A 19923-nucleotide genomic window follows, 5' to 3' on the forward strand; every position below is an offset into this window, starting at 1 on the left:
TCCCGCAATTCTAACTTTATAACAATTGAGAGTTTACATCTTTCGCTTTCAATTTCTTCCACTGTACCGAGTTTATATCCCACAATTCTAAGTTTATACTTATCTTCGTAAGTTTATATCTCGCATTTGCGAGTTAATATTCCGCTGTTCTAACTGTATAACTCTCACGAGCGAGTTTATGTATTCTGACTTTTTCGCAAATGTGGGTTTATATCTCACAATTCTGACTTAATGACTCACAACTGCCAGTATATATTATGCAATTTTGAACTGCAACATTCATTTCTTTCATGCAGAGGCACTGCTAGGCCCCATTTAGAGTGAAAAGCCTCCTACACAGAACGGGAATACATTTCATGTTTATGAACAATCATTAAGTGATGAATGTTATCAGAGTGACACCACTTCACACAAATGTTCATGGGTCTGTAACACTACCATCTGTCTCTTACCACCAGTTCACCTGACAGATTTGGCAGGCCTTTAGGTGGGGAATCAGATAGTGGTCTCTCATCCCACCAAAGCCGAAGAAAAACAGGGGCACTGGTCTGATGTTAAATCGTGGCTGGCTCAGCGTGAGATCTTCATTCATCTTACATCTCCCAAAGGCCTGGTGGACTTTTGCCAATGGGGGGTTTAGGGGGCAGGACCCTGGCATCTTTGAAGCCCCTTACTATGAAGTGCAGCAAGCTGTGATGTCCACGATGAAGTCTATTAATGATTAATGATACGCCGGACCACACAGAGACAAGCACAGCTAATAAAATAAACAGCTTCAGGAAGCTTAAGATGATAAGTTGGAATGTAAAGTAGCATCCTGAAGGTCCGCCTACACTTATAAAAAAGGGATATATCTTCAAAGGAAACGATGTCAAGTGCAACTAAATGTGCTAAATGTATAAAACGTGCAATAAGATTAATGAATTCTGCCCAGCAGGAGTTAAGCTATAGGAGGGGTTATGAATATGCATTACCGCTGCAAAACTTTGATTTTGGCTAAATAGAGCACATTTACGGGGTACATGGAGAAACACTAAAACGCATTTAATTAATAAACAAATTACATGCAGACCCATGTGTCCTTAAGTCTTAAAAACAGAACAAGATTGGCGAATAGCATGTAAACATACCCTAAACATAATTAGTGAGCTGCTCACATTGCCGTTAGTCTGTTTTTTGCTAGTTCAAACTTTTTAGATCAATTAGTGAGCTGGCTGAAAACATGAAAGTCAACCACTATCATACTGATGGTCAAATTAGCCTATCACAGTGACATGAAGGCACCGCCTCCTCCCTTTTTATATGTATTTTGTCATTGCCCTCTAAAACACAAAATGACAATCCACCCAAAAAAAGAAGAAACCATTTTGGATAAATCTACATAAGAACATCATAACAAAAAGATTGTGGCATTATTCAGTCTCATATTACTTAACACTGGTTGTGTTTTCTTTACCATAGCTCTGTTAGCTGTCTAAATCTTTGAGTTGGCACTGCCTCCCTTACCACCTCTGAGAAAACGCCTGTGGCAGGTGCAGATAAAGCCAGAGCGGATAGAGAAAAACACCAGCTCTTTCCACTGATCTCTTCTTAAGGTGGTATAGTTAGATGTGCGTCAATCAGAGATATAAATCGGGTTGTTTACCACCTCATGTAAAAGCCAGACCAGCAAGCATGATTGCATGAAATGAAAATGTGAAAAGAATGGCAAAAAAGCCATTGAGAGAGAGAGAAAAAAAGCAGATGTTGAAATACAATAAGAGAGCAGTGCTTCAGTAAAACATGAACATCATCCTTTTACAATAATAAAAAATGATGTATCTTTGCCCCTAGAAATCCATCACGACATGCAATAATGTGAGAGGCACTCACATTCAAGGGTTTCAGAACCCATCAACATCTATTCAGAGCTGGATGAAATACTCAATAACTCTGATTCTATTGCACCTGTAGTCTGCGCATGATGTTTGAAAGCCTTTTTGAAATATCTTCGTGTCCACCAGTGCAATAATTACCGTGGTTCACTATTATATTGTTTGAACAAATCCCTAACTATAAAGTATGCCATTTGGCAAGTAACCCATCACACAATGTTTGTGCTATAAATATAAATGGTACCTCAAATGGTGGGGCTCAAGGAGAAGCGTGCTATTACTCTCCTAAATCATCATACTTTTTTCATTTTCATCTAACAAAAGATACAAAAGGGGAAAGAACTTCACTTAGACTTAGGCTACATTTACACTAGTGCATTTTGCTGCTGTTATGCCCGTCATTTACACTACTCTGGGATTTTTGACCCTTGAAAATGGAGACTTTCGAAAATGCTGCTTTTAGTTTGAAAACTTCAGGGTTGCGTTTTAGTGTAAAAGGACCAAAACGGAGACTTCTGAAAACTAAAAAGGGGTCTGCAGTGTTTAAGAAAGTCTCTGTTTTTGAGGGTCAAAAATGCTGGAGTAGTGTTAACAACAGGCATAACCATAGCTAAAGGTATGAGTTTTAAAATAAAAATGTAGCCAAAATACATTTAGAATTTCGCCAAAATTCAAGATAAGAAACAAATGACTTTGTGTCTTTTACTGTATATTTATATAATTTTTATAGCAATCACACAAAAAGTACAGTTTTTATCTCCAGACATCACTATGATTGCAAATGTGATGTTGGTTTTAACAGTCCAATAAACAAGTTAATATTGACTTACGTTTTAGACGCAAGTTTCTGTTTTTGCTCCATTTCAATGAAAATAGTTTCAAACAAAGGCACAGCAGAACTGTTTTGCATCTCTGAGCAACACACAACAGTGTTTTGTTACTGAAACAATCAGCTGTTTGAATGAATCTGTTGAATGCATGACTCAATGACTCACTCATGCAGTGATTCGCCGCCACCTACTGGGGATTTTTGGTTTATATTTAAAGGTCCACTGAGGTGCTTCAAAAAAAACGCAGTGTTATTCTATGTGCTTAGGTAAGTTCAACTGAGAAAGGAAGACAGGGCGGGACATATATCAGCCCTGCCCCCTTTAGCCAATAGAGTTTCGTTATATATCACAGCTTGGTCCGGAGCATTTGAGCTCAGTTAAGCCACATTTGACAGTGTACGACAGCCACAATCTCATCCATATCACTATAAAATATGCCATTCTTTGTAGAATTCAAAATGGATCTGACAGGTTTCTCTCTGGACCGGAGACAGCGCAAAACCAGACTTCTTTCAGCCCAATGGAAAGCGTATTTACAGCGTATTTATCTGAATTGTTTCCTATGCCCTATATAGTGCACTACGTGCCATTTACCAGACAGAAAATACTAACTGAACAAGCGACCAATTTCAGCTGCAGCTTCAGCGTCTATTTATAGTGTAGGGGTGGGATGCTTTAGATTCTAGAGAGCATTTGATTGGACAAAGTTTGATGAGAAGCTAAAGTGCAGGGTGATGTCATCTAAATCGATCCATACTGGCAGAAATTAGAGACTTTTAATGCATATATGTTGTGAACGTAAATTTGGTCATTGTTTTGGAACACACTAGCTTATAGATAACCTCAAGGCTAACAAATATATACTTTGCAAGCCAAAATATCTTCAGTTTTGATTTCATGGGGACTTCAAAGTATATTTCCCCCCCTTTTTCCCCAGATAATTTCATATCACTATAGAAGATTTTTTTAAACATCAAAACATTATCCATTTGTAACTGCATTCATGTCCTGCATTAAAGAGTGTGTAAATGCATCTCAGTGACACTTCAGATGCAGATTTTATGCCACCAAATTGCAAACAATTTTGTTGATACTGATTCCATTTGATTGATTGGTAACAGCCTTATAGTGTCTTACTATTTGGATTTATTGTTTAAATATAAGAATTTGACACAAAGGATGATGCATTGTTTAATCAGGTTAAGAAAAAAAATGGCAAATGTCCATAAAAGGTAAAAATCAATTTAAAATTACTGGAAAAGTTAAATCTGCCTGACTCCCCCCACCCTCCCAAAAAAAAAAAAAAAAAAAAAAAAAAAAAAAAAAACTGACAACCACTGATTTAAACTGATTTTTTATGGCAAAGATCATCTTGTTCTTTTCTAAAACCTGCGTAACAGCAGCTGAATACAGCAAGCAGTTAAACAGCTCCTCGACCGCCCTGCGCCTTCCCATCCCACCCCTCAGGGTAAAGAGACCGCACTAGCGCTGCTTTGTCAGCCGTGACCTTGTTGTGCCGGTGATAAACGCCCAGGCGAATTGGGTCAGCTCCCCCTGAGAGAAACCATCAGCGCTGCTGATCTGAGAAAATCGGCAGGTCGCCTCTTCTCTCTCTTTCCACCCGCAGAGGAGCATCTGATGTGTTCTGACACACCTCCTCCTCACCCCCTTCAAGGTAAATGATGATGATGATGGCGGAGGGAGAGTGATGAAGGGTGCGCTCACTCTCCGTCTCCGCCAGGCTGAGTAATACGGGATGAAAGATGATCGGAGTCGACTCCTCTGGCCGTCAAATTACACGCACGTCAGTATAAATGGGGAGGGTGTTATTCGTTATGGTTGCCACGGAGACCTTTCCACCTCACAGACTGTGAGTGTGTATGAAGTAAAGTAGTGAAGGAGTCAGTACTAACAACAGCGGAGATGTGTGAAACTACACATCGACTAGGACTGCACAAAATGGGCGTCAGTGTAACATAAGGTGTCAAGCTATTGCATAAAATCTGCAGCATACTGGCATTATTTCAAAATGAGAACTGTCCAATCAGATATGAAAAAGCTGTCTGGCTAATTTATTAAACTACCAATAAAATTTTGTTTTGACTTTCTCAGTGTCATGAAGCAACATGATAATTAAAATTCTAAAACATTTTTAGGTTGCTAATTAAGCAAATTTGTAAACTCCTTGTTTATATTATTATACTGTACTTTACTGTAATATATTGTATCATTCAGATTATGCACTATTTTTAGGTCACTAATTATGTATATTTGTGACACTGATCATAAATCCTTGTTTATATTAATAAAATATTATACTATATTTAGATTCTGTGCCATTTTTAGATCACTAATTATGCAAATTTGTGAAACTGATCATATAAACTCAGTTGAGTATATTAATAAAATATTCTAAAATAAATTATTAAAATCATTAAAAAAAAATCTCCCATTTCTAGGTCACTATATTAGCAAATGTGACATGAATAAATATTATAAAAATATTCTAACTAAACCAGCATAATGTGACATGAACTTTTGGTGTATATTAATTTTATATTAAGTTATAAAATAAAAATACTATTAAAATATTTATTTTTATTTTATTTATCATTTTATGATTTGCATCTATTTCTAGGTCACCAACTAAATTAGGAAATGTGACAAACCAGTGCATATTAATAAAAAATGTTATATTAAAATATTATAATATAAATTAAAATATTTTAATTTATTCTTATTTTAATTTTAATTAATTAGTGTATAGTGTATTTCATAATCATAGTTAGGATTAAATAGGACACTAGACACAGATGAACAGTCCAATAACCCTGCTGCCAGTGCTCAATGTGTCTAATAATGTTTGAGAATACCCAGTTTATGACAGGCATTGGGTCTGACAGCTTCCCTTGGCAGGCTGCCCTGTTTTAATAATTATGTACTTAAGTGCATAAATTTTCCTTAAACAGAGACGCATCTGTTTTCACTTTAAAATACTGATGAAATGCAAAAAATTAGAGGAGAAATAAAATCACAACCTGGAGACTTAAAACAAGCCACAAGCATACAGTATCTCAATGAGGATTTTATCTGCACCAGCCTGTTCCTTGAAACTATTTAATCTGCATTTCTTAAACATATCATCCCTCTCTCTGCACCTTGGGTTGATGGAGATAGTGGCAATGTCATTCAGATAGATGGTTTGAGTCAGATGTGCCGTCCAAAACAACCCATGAAGCCTTTAAATGAACTTTAAAACATGTTTCCCAACCACTTTACTTGTCTGCTATTGGTCAGTCACACATAGCCCCACACCCAAGCTCATGCCACTGATCGCACATTTTAAGAGTTTTAAAAAATATAGATTTCCTCAAGGAAAAACAGCATTTCCCAACACATTTCATGTCTTTTGCTATCTAGATTAGTCTCTCACAGACCTTCAAGGTTGAAATATCAAGTGAACAATGACCCCAAAACCGAACCTCTCCTCTTCACTGACATCTTTTAACTGTTGCTCTTCTCTCCCCTTCATCCTCTTGCAGCTGTGTTATCATTTCTTCTCCTGACTGCTAATAAAAAACAGATTTTCACCTTGCCGCGGGCTGCTGGAATATGATAGAATATCTGATGGTGCTCATATCAACGGCAGTAGGGTGTCATATAGTGCCGAATGCCGCCCACATAAGGATGACTGACCTTGCTACTCTCAGCCCTTGAGGGTAACCGGGGAACAACTCTGAGCCGATGAGCGTGCCTTGACTCGTGCTAGCTTGATAAAAGTGTATGTCTGTAAAAGTAAATGTCGAAAAATTCTGAATAACCCCAAAACACTACAAAATGAAGTTTTGAAAACAGAAGTGATGCATCTTGTAATTATGAGGCAAACAATTCAAGCAAGAACATAATTTGGGTCTTTGAGTTGCATCTCATTGCTCTTTGATAAAAACTATTAACATACAGCTAGAAGGGGTACTGTACAGATGATTGTAGACCTCAGAGGCATGTTCGCCCTTCTGCCTTTCTTGAAGATTATGAACTCAGACATAAATCGTAGACAGGTCAGTCAGCCAACAATGACTTTTGTCGCAGATAAGTTAGTCCATTCAGTGTCACCATGATTGCTCCCTCCCCATCGGACAGAGCCTCTAGTCTTGTGAGTCAGTATTTATGGAACATAGTAGCCAGGTGATCACTAAAAAAAAAATTGGAGTACCACCACAGTCTCAACCTCCCATGCTTCCTGCTCAATCTTCATAGAGAGATTTGATCATCTTCATGAACTGCCTGTAACACCTCATAGAGGCCAGCTCAGAGTCCCAGCAATGCTACTTCCCCACTCACCTACCAATTTCAGACTTCATCACAAGGGACCTTAGTGAGTTCACAGACCCCACCACATACAATACCTTGATGTGGAGCATCTCTTGGGTCCTGATGAGTCAATCTTCCTGGAGACAGCCTTCCCGATACTATGTGAGCCAAGGTGATCATGCAGCAGCTCTGGCCAAATTACAGGGACTAGGATGACTTACAACTCCCTGGTGAAAATACGCCTTAGATCAGGGATGGGAAAGTTCAGTCCTGGAGGGCTACTGTCCTGCAGAGTTTAGCTCCAACCCTAAATCAAACCTACCTGCCTGAAGCTTTCTAGTGAACCAGAGGACCTTGATCAGCTTGAAAACAATACAAACTAAAGAAAAGAAAAAAAAAAAAAAAAAAAAAAAACACAACAATTCAAGCTGGATCTCATCTCTCTTGGATAAAGAGGAACTATCAGGATATATTAACATGCAGCAAGGTGGGGGTTATATACTGTACAGATGACTGCAGACCTCAGCGGCATGTTCATCCTTCCCCCTATCTTGACTATGATCTCACAGCCACAATATGTAGACAAGTCAGTCAGCCAAAGATGCCTTGTGTAGTAGAGTCATAAAGGCATGGTCCATTCAATGTCACCTCGATTGCTCGCTCCCAGCTGGACAGGGCTTCTAGTCACCATGCCTCCTGCTCAATCTTCATCAAGAGATTTGATCATCTTTACGAAGTGTCTGTAATACCTCAAGCAGGCCAGCTCAGAGTCCCATCCCAATGCCACTTCCCCACTCACCTACTATCACCCACCAATTTCAGACTTCATCACAGGGCACCCTTAGTGAGTTCACAGACCCATCATATATAATACCTTGAGGATGTGGAGCATCTCTTGGGTCCTGATGAGTCAATCTTCTTGGAGTCATCCCTCCTGATACTACCTGAGCCAAGGTGATCATGCAGCAGCTCTGGCCAAACCACAGGGACTAGGATGATTTACAACTCCCTGGAGAAAATACTCAGAAGATCAGGGATGGGCAACTTCGGTCCTGGAGGGCCACTGTCCTGCAGAGTTTAGCTCCAACCTTAATCAAACCTACCTGCCTGAAACTTTCTAGTGATCTTGAGGACCTTGATTAGCTTGTTCTTGAGGAAAACAATTCAAACTAGAGAAGAACAACATAATTTGGTCATTTGAGCTGGATCTCATTGCTCTTGGATAAAGAGCAACTATCAGCATCTATTAACATACAGCAAGAAGGGGTATATACTGTACAGATGATTCCAGACCATAGTGGCATGTTCATCCTTCCGCCTACCTTGAGGGCTATGACCTCACAGCCAAATGATGTAGACAGATCAATCAGCCAATCAGGACTTCTGTCTCAGAGGAATCACAAAGGCAGAATCCATTCAATGTCATCATGATTGCTCCTTCGGTTAGGACAGAACCTCACAGTCTCAAGCTCCCATGCCTCCTGCTCAACCTGGTTAATCTTTGTCTAATCAACAGTCCTGAGATTCAATCATTCTCATGAACTGTTTGTAACACTATCTTACAAGATTAATTGAAGCCTGCCTGGTAGCCGATTCCTCTCTCAACTCACCTTTCCCTACCTTCAAGTCCTTCAGCAAACAGCTAATGACCGTTTGGATCCAGATGAATCATCGCTGCTAGCATGCACACCAAGTGTACCCTTAGGTATCCATGTAGTATCTAAAGGCCGCCACCTACTGATCCTCCAAAAGGTCGATATCCAGCAGTGGGCCAGTAACATGTTGGGAGTTTTCTGTCACCTACCTCCAGAAGCAAGTTCCACTAAGCTGGAGTTGTGTCTCTCTCAGGACAAAGCTGACCCACAAGAACCTACCTTGGCCCTGGGCTGGCACTGCACGCTGGACAATCTAGGGTTCAAACACAGACCCATCACATACAATACCTTAATGATGTGGAGCATCTCTCAGGTGCTGACAAGTCAGGGCGAACCTTTTGCAGTCATCATTACCGATACTACCCAAGCCATAGAAACCACAGGGACTAGGACGATTCACAACTCTGTGTTGATTTCTGGCAAGAATGGATAGCCTAGAAAGATGAGCTGCAATATCTACCACAGGTAATACTTCCCACATGCTATAACCCCTCCTTATATGGATCATCCAGATGTACATCAGGAGATTTATTTCTTCAGTGATTACTGATGGGGCTGTTGCTTACCTGCATTCAGAAGGTCACCAAGAGGAACTATAGCTTACTTCTTGCCTTACTTCTAGCCCGATTGAGGGTCACCAAAGCAATAGTCCATATCAAGGTTCAAGCTCTTGTCAGGAGCACAGTGGCAAAGTTGTTTCCAACTGACCTCACTCTGAAGTAGGACAAGGTCACCTGTTGGACTGATTCCACAGTTGTCCTCCACTAGACCCTTTCGGAGTCCTGTTTATGCCTGCTTTCTATTCGGCAGGAATTAACCATTTTGAAAAAGAGATGGAGGTCCTTTTCAAATGTTTTGCTACTTGTGCTGTACACATTTAAGTGCCAACCCTGTGATGCTTTTCCCGATGGCACCAAGTAGGTTTTAAGTCAATGTGGACAGCTTGCATAACTATACACAGAGTTCTGCTTCTCTATCTTGAGAGTCTGTGCCCTGGTCAAAGAATCCTTCAGCCAACTCAGCAGTTGTTAACTAGACAACAGATAAGTTTCCACTTCAATCCTCTGCACTCTGTAGGTGTGAGAGGGGGGGGGTGTTTCAGTCAATGAAAGCTGCTCTTCATTTAACTCTGGACATAGAACCAGTACCCAAAGAAGCGTTTCAGACAGTCCTGACAGAGATAGATCAAATCCATCCTAAACTCTAAGCTTGAGGCTTTGGGGGGGGGGTGTCGGGGGGGAATTGAGATGGAGGCACTCACAGGGATTTACCCAAGATATCATAGGCTGCTTTCATAAGGCAATACCTACCAGTAATGCAGATGAGAAAAAAAAAAATTGCAGACCATCACCTGACATTGAGCCGTACCATAGTCATGTTAGTTGATCCTCAGTTACCTCAATCCCTTTGGCAGATCGGAAGTGTCCTAAAAGTCTTTTCTTGGGGCTTATGGTCACAACAAAACAACAGCGATACAGCCTACAGCTCATTTGATCAGGCTTCCTGAAATTACTGATGAGGATGAGCCTCTTAAAAGAAGAGACAGACAACAGTAAGCATGATTCAGTTTTCGACAGAGCAAATTAAAACATAAATTAGGGGGTCGTAATGTCGGAAAGGCCTCTCAGTCACCACCATTACCCTACAAAATGAGCTGAAAGAAAAACTGCCCTAGGATAGGAACAAATAACCCCAATTTGTGTGCTGTAGTGTGCATTATGACTGATGTCGAGTACTTGTTTATGCTGATAATTACTTTATGATAAGTTCATCTGAGTGTTGTATATAGAGCACTATGTGTGGTATATACAAGGTCAATTTACAGCTTGCTGACTGTGTTTACATAACAGATAACACACGCTGTTCCAGAGAGATTCATTCTTATGTTATTTACACTGTAATTACATGAACTTTAGACCTGGTAGGCTGATTCTATTGTCGAACCACACTTATACTATTATACTTACTCTAACATAGCCAGTGCAATAAACGCCTTTGATTGCATCTGACTGCCCTGATTCACCCTGTAGATTCAACTACTTACCAGTACAGGTTGGTCTTTCCAGCCCACTAAAGCAGTCAAATGCTTGACTAGAATTCAGTGGCTTCAAAAGGAGGAAACTTGAGCAAACAAGAAATATGAGTAAGTGTATAAAAGGTGACAGCTCTTCACTTAAATGATTTGCTGACAGACTCATTTATGAATGAAACATAATACTGTACAAGTACATAACATACTGAATTTAGAACCATGCAAAAAAAAAAAAGAGAATTTGCATAGAACTCTTAAAAGAACTTTAGAATAACATTTTGAAATCAGAGCAACTTGGTTGCAAAAGCTTTCTTTTTTTTCCAATTTCATTTCGGAAAATCTATAATCGCACTCACTAGAGAAGCCAAAGGCTGTAAACAGAACAGATTATTGGAAGCAAGACACAGATGGACCAACTAGCCCGCTACAAGTAAGACAGTGGTAACAACTGTGCCAAACATCTCTCCTGCTCGTCTCTACAGCCCTCATGCGCCTGAATATGTGTGTGCTTGAGTTTGACTGGGGTGAGTTGAACATCTCAGATACCCCAAAATCCCTGCAGCTCACCCCAGGCCAGCTGAACTGTGAAATATAATGGAAGTCTGCCAGTGGTCTGGAGTAAACAGAAAGTGAGATGAGAGAACCGTGAGAGTAAAAACAGTGGCTGCTGTCTTTGCAATGTAACAAACGGGCTGGGAGTGCAGCCCTTAGAAACTCCCACAGCTCAATACAGACCAGCTTTAAGCTAATTGTGGAGACAATGAATCTTTCATAAATTTAAAGTGATGTACAAAATGATGGTTATACTAGTGGTACAGTATAATCGTCAATATGACAAGAATTATGAGCGACAAGCCACCTCCTTTCAAATCCCCAAGAGTAATTACAAAAAGTGATCCACAAATAAGATCTTCTGCTAATAACAATCATTTTCAAAAGCAAAATATAACAGTAGGCTTAAATTTGCTATTAATCACAAACTTCAGTTGAAATAGTCAGATAAAGATTATTAAAACTCCCAATATCGATATGTCCCAGTTGCTTCGCAATTTTTCCATCTATGGCTGCTGAATCTTTAGTTTCCTGGCAAAAGGATTCATGTTTTACTCAAATTATGAATGCAAGTTTGCATTTGCAATTTTATGTTGAGTGTGATGCAATAAAAACACTGTAGTGAACCAAAAAAAAAAAAACACTGTATAGCCATGACCACTGTTCATTATAAGCAAGTGAATTAAAAATCACAGTTTAAAATTGGAAGCAAAGTCATGCAAATCGTGGAATCAAATCAATTGATCTTGACACATAAGATTTTGCAAAATACTGCATCAATACATACAGTAGCCCTACCTGTGGAGAACAACCTGTGGATAAAAAACCGGTGCATAATTCAACCAGCATATAAATCAATACAATTCTTTATAATTCTTTCAGAAACATTTTCAGATCCAGCGGGCTCCTTCTCGACAAGATTTGCAGCTCTGGGGCGTCTTCTGGACTTGTGGAGGGTAGCGTCTTCCCGTAGTGCCATGCAAATATATTAAAGCATGTTTGCCCCTAAACAATGCCTGCAGCAACAAATATTACCTCATGCCTCTGTCTATCCTCACGCTCCCCCGGCTCAGAGTGCAGGCAGACAGTCATACGGGTTTGTTCAGGGCCATGCGAGGTAACAGTCCACTTGACCAGCTCACCACAACGTTCCTCTGAGACTCAGGGATAACTGTAAAAAAACAAAACACGTTTTTAAGCAATGGACATCACAAAAAAAAAAAAAAAAAGACTGCAGGGGCATTTTTCTTCACATCTAGCTCGTATTTTCAACCTCGATAACCACAACAACTTAAACGAGATGAAACAAAATGTAATGATTCTTCTGGCCAGTGATGATATGATCATATTATCAATCTCCCGGGCACCGCCAACACCAACAACAAAACAAACTTACTAAAAAAAAAAGCAAAAAAAAACAAACAAACAACAACAACAACAACAACAACAACGTTACAGCCGATATCTTATAGCCGTTAAATACATTAAAAAAAAAAATGGTGAAAAGTCGAAACATTCTCCCAGTCAATAGTAGTAATAATAATATAATTAAAATTAATTAACTAAACACTGTATGTGGCTAAAACTTAGAGAATTACATTAATTTATGAAAAGTGAAATTCTCCTGGCAAATAATAATAATAATAATAATAATATGATGATGATGATGATGATGAGGAGGAGGAGGAGGAGGAGGAGGAGGTGGTAAAGGCAAATAAAATAAATAGTTACAATTCTCCCAGCTTGTGAGGAGGAGGAGGATGATGATGATGATGATGATGATGATGATGATGATAATAATAATAATAATAATAATAATAATAATAATAATAATAATAATAATAAATAAATACATACATACATACAACAATAAATAACAACAACAACAACAACAACAACAACAACAACAACAACAACTACTACTAAATGACAATTTTAAATTGTAAATAATTTTAAATAAATTCATTAAATTTAAAAAAAGCAATCTCTCAAAACTACCCAAAGTACCAATTATAACGAGGGAAGCTCAATATAAAATGAACATAAGCTGATTGAATGCTCAGTGTAGTGTAATGAGGAACACAGGCATTACTGTATATGCTGAAGTGTTGAAGACGTCTTCACACACACAAACACAGTCTGTAAGCGGTGACAGTGTGTTTCTGCATAAGCGCTACCTCTGTGTCCCCTCGTGAGCGAGGAAGATTAATTGCATAGTTAGAAGTCAGATCTGTTGACTGGGAATAATTAACCTTTTATATATGCAGGGTGAAAAAAGGAAAAAAAAAAAAAAAAAAAAGATCCAAAAACACATTTTTCAGAGGAGTATTTAAAGACGTATCATCTGAACACATTTGCATACGGATGACGGCTGCGCTTGAGAAAATCATTATCGAAATGCAACCATATTTTACTTTTGGTAGCCAACGGAGCGGATATTTCTACACCTTAATTCCTGACAACATCATCCAAGACTTTAATCATTGAGGAAAACAAACAGTAGACATTTTTCAGTGTGAAATTACATCAGCCACTCTCTGAACTCTGAAAAACACGATGTGACTGTCATAACTGAGTCGAGGATGCGTCATCCAGCGGCTCATCTGGCATATGTGAGAAAAGCCTCAAAACGCGTCTCATTAGGTAAATGTACTTCACCAGACAGGAGCTCAGTAAATAACATAAGCGTTGTCGTGATGTATATCTCCATCTCTGTCATATCGCTCTTGTAAATGACTGGAAACATCACTCAAGCACCGGTGTCGCTCTGATGAATGCACTTTTACCAGCATCGGGCTTTGCAGACAAATGGTTTTTAAAACAAGTTGCGACCGCCACAAATCCATCAGATGTCTAAACTGACCTCACGGTGAACCCCGGGTCCCATAAAGACCCATAACGTGCCCAATCAAGACTGAGGTAGGGAGAGGTCTGCCATTCCCTGTCATTTCTAACACCCTCTACCCTATACTCAATCATACACACTGTATTTCCCCGAAGACCAAGCCCAAGTGAGGTTTAAAGGGATAGTGTGTCCTAAAAACACAATTCTGGCATTATTCACTCACCCTTGAGTTAAGTTAAATAAGACCTTTACTTCCTCTGAATGATTAAGGTTGCTCTTTGTCATGCGCTTGCAATGAATGGGGACTGGAGGCTTCAAGCTTCAAAACAGACGCAAAAGCATTATAAAATGGCTCTGTGTGACTCACTGTATTTAAAAGTTTTCAAAACATGACAGAACAGACCAAAAATTATTTGTTATCCACTGAAAATCATTTGTGAGCACACTGAGTTCATGAACAAATCATTCAGAGCAGTCAACTGACTCAAAAGAATCATTTATTCATGAATCTGAAATAAAAACAAACTGCACATGACAAAATCAGAGCCAATAATAAGAAAGAAAGAAAACGATTACAAGAATTTATATTTATTGCTGTAATAAATAAATACTAAATAACTGATAAATGAATAAACAACTTTCTTCACAGAAATAAATTAATGAATAAATACTAAAAGACTGAGATTAATTAATTAGAAAAACTTTCTTTACAAAAGGAAAATACTACCACAATAACATTTGTTTTATTTAATATTAAATAAATGAAAAAAAAACACTAAGCGACAAATAAAAATTTCACAACCACAGAAAGAAAAAGTAAATAAATAATTACAATATAATTAAATAAATAAACTGAGAAGAAAAACTCTCTTTACAGAAAGAAAGAAAGAAAGAAAGAAAGAAAAATATTACCACATTAAATAAAGAAAGAAAAAGAAAATATTCTTTATTACTGTAATAAACAAACACCAAATGACAGATAAATAAAAGTAAATGAAAAGTAAATAAATAAATACTAAGTGACTGAAAATCTTAGCCAAATTAATAAAGAACATAAATAAATAAATTAATAAATACTAAGTGACTGAAAATAAATAAAATAAATTCTTTATTACTGTAATAAAACACTAAATGACAAATCAATAAGTAAATAAATAAATACCAAGTGACTGAAAATATTAGCTAAATGAATAAAAAAAGAAAGAAAGAAAGAAAGAAAGAAAGAAAGAAAGAAAGAGAGAGAAAGAAAGAGAAAAAAAGAGAAAGAGAAAGAAAGAAAGAAAAGAGAGACAAAGACAAAGAAAAAGAAAAAGAAAAAGAAAGAAAGAAAGAAAGAAAGAAAGAAAGAAAGAAAGAAAGAAAAAAAGAGAGAGAAAGACAAAGAAAAAGAAAAAGAAAGAAAGAAAGAAAGAAAGAAAGAAAGAAAGAAAGAAAGAAAGAAAGAGAAAGAAAGAATGAATATTCTTCAAATGGATGAAATGCCATCCAATGCCAACAGTGATAAATGGCAGAATTGTTTATTTTTGGGTGCACTGTTCCTTTAAAAATGTCATAATACACATATTGGCTTTAGGAGGGCAAATAAATGAGGTATTTAATTTCAACATATTGTCATTTCTCTTCCTTTATCTCTCTCTCTTGATCTCTTTTTCCATAAATCTCACTAACGCTCACACACACACTGGCTTTCTCTCTAATAACATTCGGGCTGTTAGATAAGATGAAGGGTTTGGAGGGACAGGAGAAATGAGAGCCAGCTGGAATTCCCATCGGAGCCCTAATCCATCTTATATCAGCGAGGGTTCAATCTAAACACACACACACACTCGGTGGCCAGTGGCCAACAGTACATAGTAGTGTGTGACCCTCTGTGAGAGCTCTGACCGTAGGTTCCTACCAGCCAATGCAACATCATATTCCATCGTTCCAACTCTAAATGAGGTGAAAAGTGCACCAAAGTGGGGTATCTGCTGCTGGGAATTTCTGAAGTTCGCCGAAAACTTAATCAGTTTCATAGATGATAATTCCTAGAAATAAGAGTGCTGGTTTGGTGACGTCACATTGGTTGAGGAAATACAATCAGACATAGAAAACATAATACTCCAATTTAATCAGCCGATATAATGATATTTTTAGCTTCCTAAATAATCAGCTCAGCGTAAGTATCAATTCAAATGACAATCAGGTCTACTGACCCTGTAAAACCCTGTTTGACCATCACTGTTACAAGAAAACAATTTCTCTCATTTTGGAAGGATTTTATGAAAAATCTTCAGGAGTTTCAGTAATGCTGAGAATGTTATGGTGCTTACAATATACACGGCTAGAAAAGAAACAAAGAAAATATATGCACAGTTCTAGACAATCTTTTAACATGGATCTTTTTTGTTTGATTTTTGTATTTTATAAAATGGCTCTGTTGTTGGTAATATTTTGAGTTAGAAATTATTTGTATATTGTCTGTTTTTATATTAATTGTAAAGTTTTGTTGTATATTTCTCATTTTAATAATAAGAACCTAACTAATATGTCTGTATAGTTTTTATCTTTTTTATAAGTTTTACTTATTTGAATGCTTTGAAAAACTATGAAAATCCAAAGTGTTGGCAACTAGCTGAAATGAAATAAGTTTATAAATTTTATTTTAGTTAATGTTTAAAAAAAAAAAAAAAAATTATAAAAAGTTTTTAAATGTAATGTTTTTTTATGGATTTATTTATTGTTGTTTTATTTTTTGCTATTTTTTTATATTTTCTTTTTATTTTAATTTAAAAAGTAATTAGCGAAAATAAAATAAAGTTTTAACAGTTTATACATTTTATTTCAGCTAATGTATATTTTTAAAATAAACAGTTAATGTCATGTTTTTAGTTATTGTTATTCTATTTTTCGCTAATATTTCTAATGTTTTTAGATTTTCTGTTTTTGTTTTTATTTTACATTTTGTGATTTTGTACGTTTTTATCATTCATTTATTCATTCATTCATGTCTATATATTTTTTTAACTATGACTAAGTGTTGGCAACTGGATGATAAAAGTTAATACATTTTATTTCAGTTAATGTATTTTTAATATGACATAGTTAAATGTAATGTTTTTATGGTAGTTACTGTTTTATGTTTTGTTTATATTTCTTACGTTTTTATATTTTCTGTTTTTATTTTAATGTTAATTTTAATGATTTGGTATGTTATTTATTTATTTATTTATTTATTGTCTATAATTTTTATAAAGTTTCAGTTTATGTTAATCCTTCAACTTAAACTATGAAAATGAAAAGTGCTGACATATCGGAAGTGAAATAAGTTTAAACTATTTATTTTAGTTAATGTTTATTTTAAAATAGCAAATAGTTAATAAATGCAGTATTTTTTCTTAGTTAATGTTATTCTATTTTCCGTTTATATTTTTTCAACTTTATATTTTGTCTTTTTATATACTTTTCTAAAATTTGTTTATATTTTAATTTTAAAGTCTTTGTAATTTTGTATGTTATCATTGTTATTTTTTGTGCATAAAGTTTAAGTTTGTTTAGTTTTAGTTATTTTAGCCATTCGACAAAGAATGAAAATGAGAACAAATGAAAACTATGAAAAGTGTTGCCTTGGCAACTACCAGAAATAAAAGTAGTTTGTTTGTTTGTTCTATTTCAGTTCCAGTAATTCATTTTAATAACCCTGGTGTTGTCTCCCATCACAATGTCTTCAATACCAGACAGATACATTTACTAATATAACGCTAGAATATCACATGAAAGGACAGAGCCATAAAATACAACCGAAGATAAAAGTCTCCACAAACTCTTTTGAAAGTCCAAAGATTATCAAGACTTCACAAAATCCTGTCAAACAAGGTTAAAATGACCTCAGAGCCATACTCTGCAACATCTCTTGTGAGACTTCACTGCCACATCAGTCGAAAAGCTGTCGCGTATGGTGTCATCCGCCCTGATGGCATGACAGTGCGGGCTTTGACCCGTTCTCTTCCTAACCTTCACTTCTAACCCCTCTCTCTCTCTCATGTAGCACGCTTTTTTCCCTCCACCTATCGGCCTTTCATCTCCCTCCCGTCTTGAGATGACATGTTCAAATACGACCTTGCAGATAATGAGTGACATTTGGGGCTGTGAAGAGGACCGATTAAACAGACAAAGGGGACGTGTTATAAAAATCTGCCTCTCTCTTCAGCTGCCTCGATTAAGTTTGAGTAAAAGAGCAGGTTGACACATCACCTGTATCGCTTCCTCGCTTTTCCGTGTTTTTCCACTATGCAAATGCTTGCATCTGAAGACAAGACTTATTCAAAATGATCAAAGCATAGCTGGAAGCGCATCAACACGCGTAGCTGTACGCGTACATGTGCGCACTATAATGTTGGTGACTTCTTTGCCGGGGTTTGACAGCAGCTGTAGTTGGTTGAAGGTAAATGGAGGTTGGAAATGGAGATGGAAAGACGTAATGGAGCATGCCGTATTGGCTTCGGGCCCCTAAAGGCACACAAACGCACGTAGAACTATTACATTACTGTCCGACAGACCCTGGGCCATAAGACTACACCTGTATTTAGGCTTCATTTCACATTAGTGTGCTTTAGGGTGCTTTTTGTAACCTCGGATTGTTGATTCCATTTGAAACAGGGGTCTAACATATGGTTCGTATGAACTTCTGGAAGAAAATTGGGAGGAAATTCATCCTCATGGAAGAGAAGAGCTACTGAGGTAGTATAATCTGCACCTTTGCATGTCCTTGGTAACAGTTATTATGTATATTTCAAGGGGGGTTCATGCAAACGGAGAGATATAATTAGTTTTCACACCCACCAAAAACTATTTTTACTTCCCTTATATTATTACAAAAGCAATACTTACTTATTAATGTCATTGCATTAACAAAAAAGACTTAGTCTTCACCTACTGAAGCTTTATTTTAATGTAGAAATTAGGCTGCTGAAAAAGCTGCTGAATCAGTAGCCGTGCCAAAATAATGCATTAACGTGGAACTGAACCTGTCAATGTAGAAATCAGACTGCAAATAACAGGAGCTGAATCAGGAGAACATTGAATCAGTAGCCACTCTGGTGTAAACGCACCATTTCTATAGAGAAAATAGACTGCAAAAAAGCTTTTGAATCAGTAAATTGTGGTGAATCAGTAGCTGCTCTGACAGATTCAGTTCCGTGTTAGTGCATCATTATTTTAATGTAAAAAGTAGACTGTAAATAAAAGCTGTTGAATCAGAAAAATGTGGTGAATCAATAGCTGCTCTGACAGATTCAGTTCCGTGTTAGTGCATCATTTCAATGTAGAAATTAGACCAAGTAGAAGCTTTTGAATCAGTAAAATGTGTTGGAACTGAGTCAGTCAGAACAGCTACTGATTCATGTAAATCTATCTTTATTTTAAATGTAGAAATAGGGCTGCAAGTTAAATCTGATGAATTAGTAAAAAGTGCTGGAACTAAAACTGCCAGAACAACTACTGATTCACGTAAATTTATCTTTATTTGATCTGTTGAATCAGTACAATGTTTGAATCAGTAGCCATTCTGACAGTTTCAGGGCCATGTTAGCATCTGATTCATGTAAATGCATCTTTATTTTAATGCAGAAATAAGGCTGCAAATTAAATCTGTTGAATCAGTAAAATGTGCTGGAACTGAATCTGTCAGCACACCTACTGATTCATGTTTATTTTTTATTTTAATGTAGAAATAAAGCTCCAAGTAAAAGCTATTGAATCAGTAAAATGTTTGAATCAGTAGCCGCTCTGACAGATTCAGTCCCATGTTAATACTTAAGCGTAGAAATTAGACAGACAAAAGCTG

The 19923-nt window shown here is 37.0% G+C and overlaps 1 long non-coding RNA gene across 1 annotated transcript in view; it reads right to left on the bottom strand.

Moving 5' to 3' along the window:
- Positions 1–19923, bottom strand: part of LOC127163899 (uncharacterized) — a 103856-nt gene that overhangs the window by 50849 nt on the left and 33084 nt on the right. The window contains exon 3 of the long non-coding RNA XR_007827552.1: positions 12290–12425. This is a non-coding gene — a long non-coding RNA (uncharacterized LOC127163899). The remainder of the gene's footprint in view (positions 1–12289; positions 12426–19923) is intronic.

This window comes from Labeo rohita, chromosome 4 (genome assembly GCF_022985175.1).
Source record: "Labeo rohita strain BAU-BD-2019 chromosome 4, IGBB_LRoh.1.0, whole genome shotgun sequence".
In the NCBI taxonomy this organism is placed as follows: domain Eukaryota; kingdom Metazoa; phylum Chordata; class Actinopteri; order Cypriniformes; family Cyprinidae; genus Labeo; species Labeo rohita.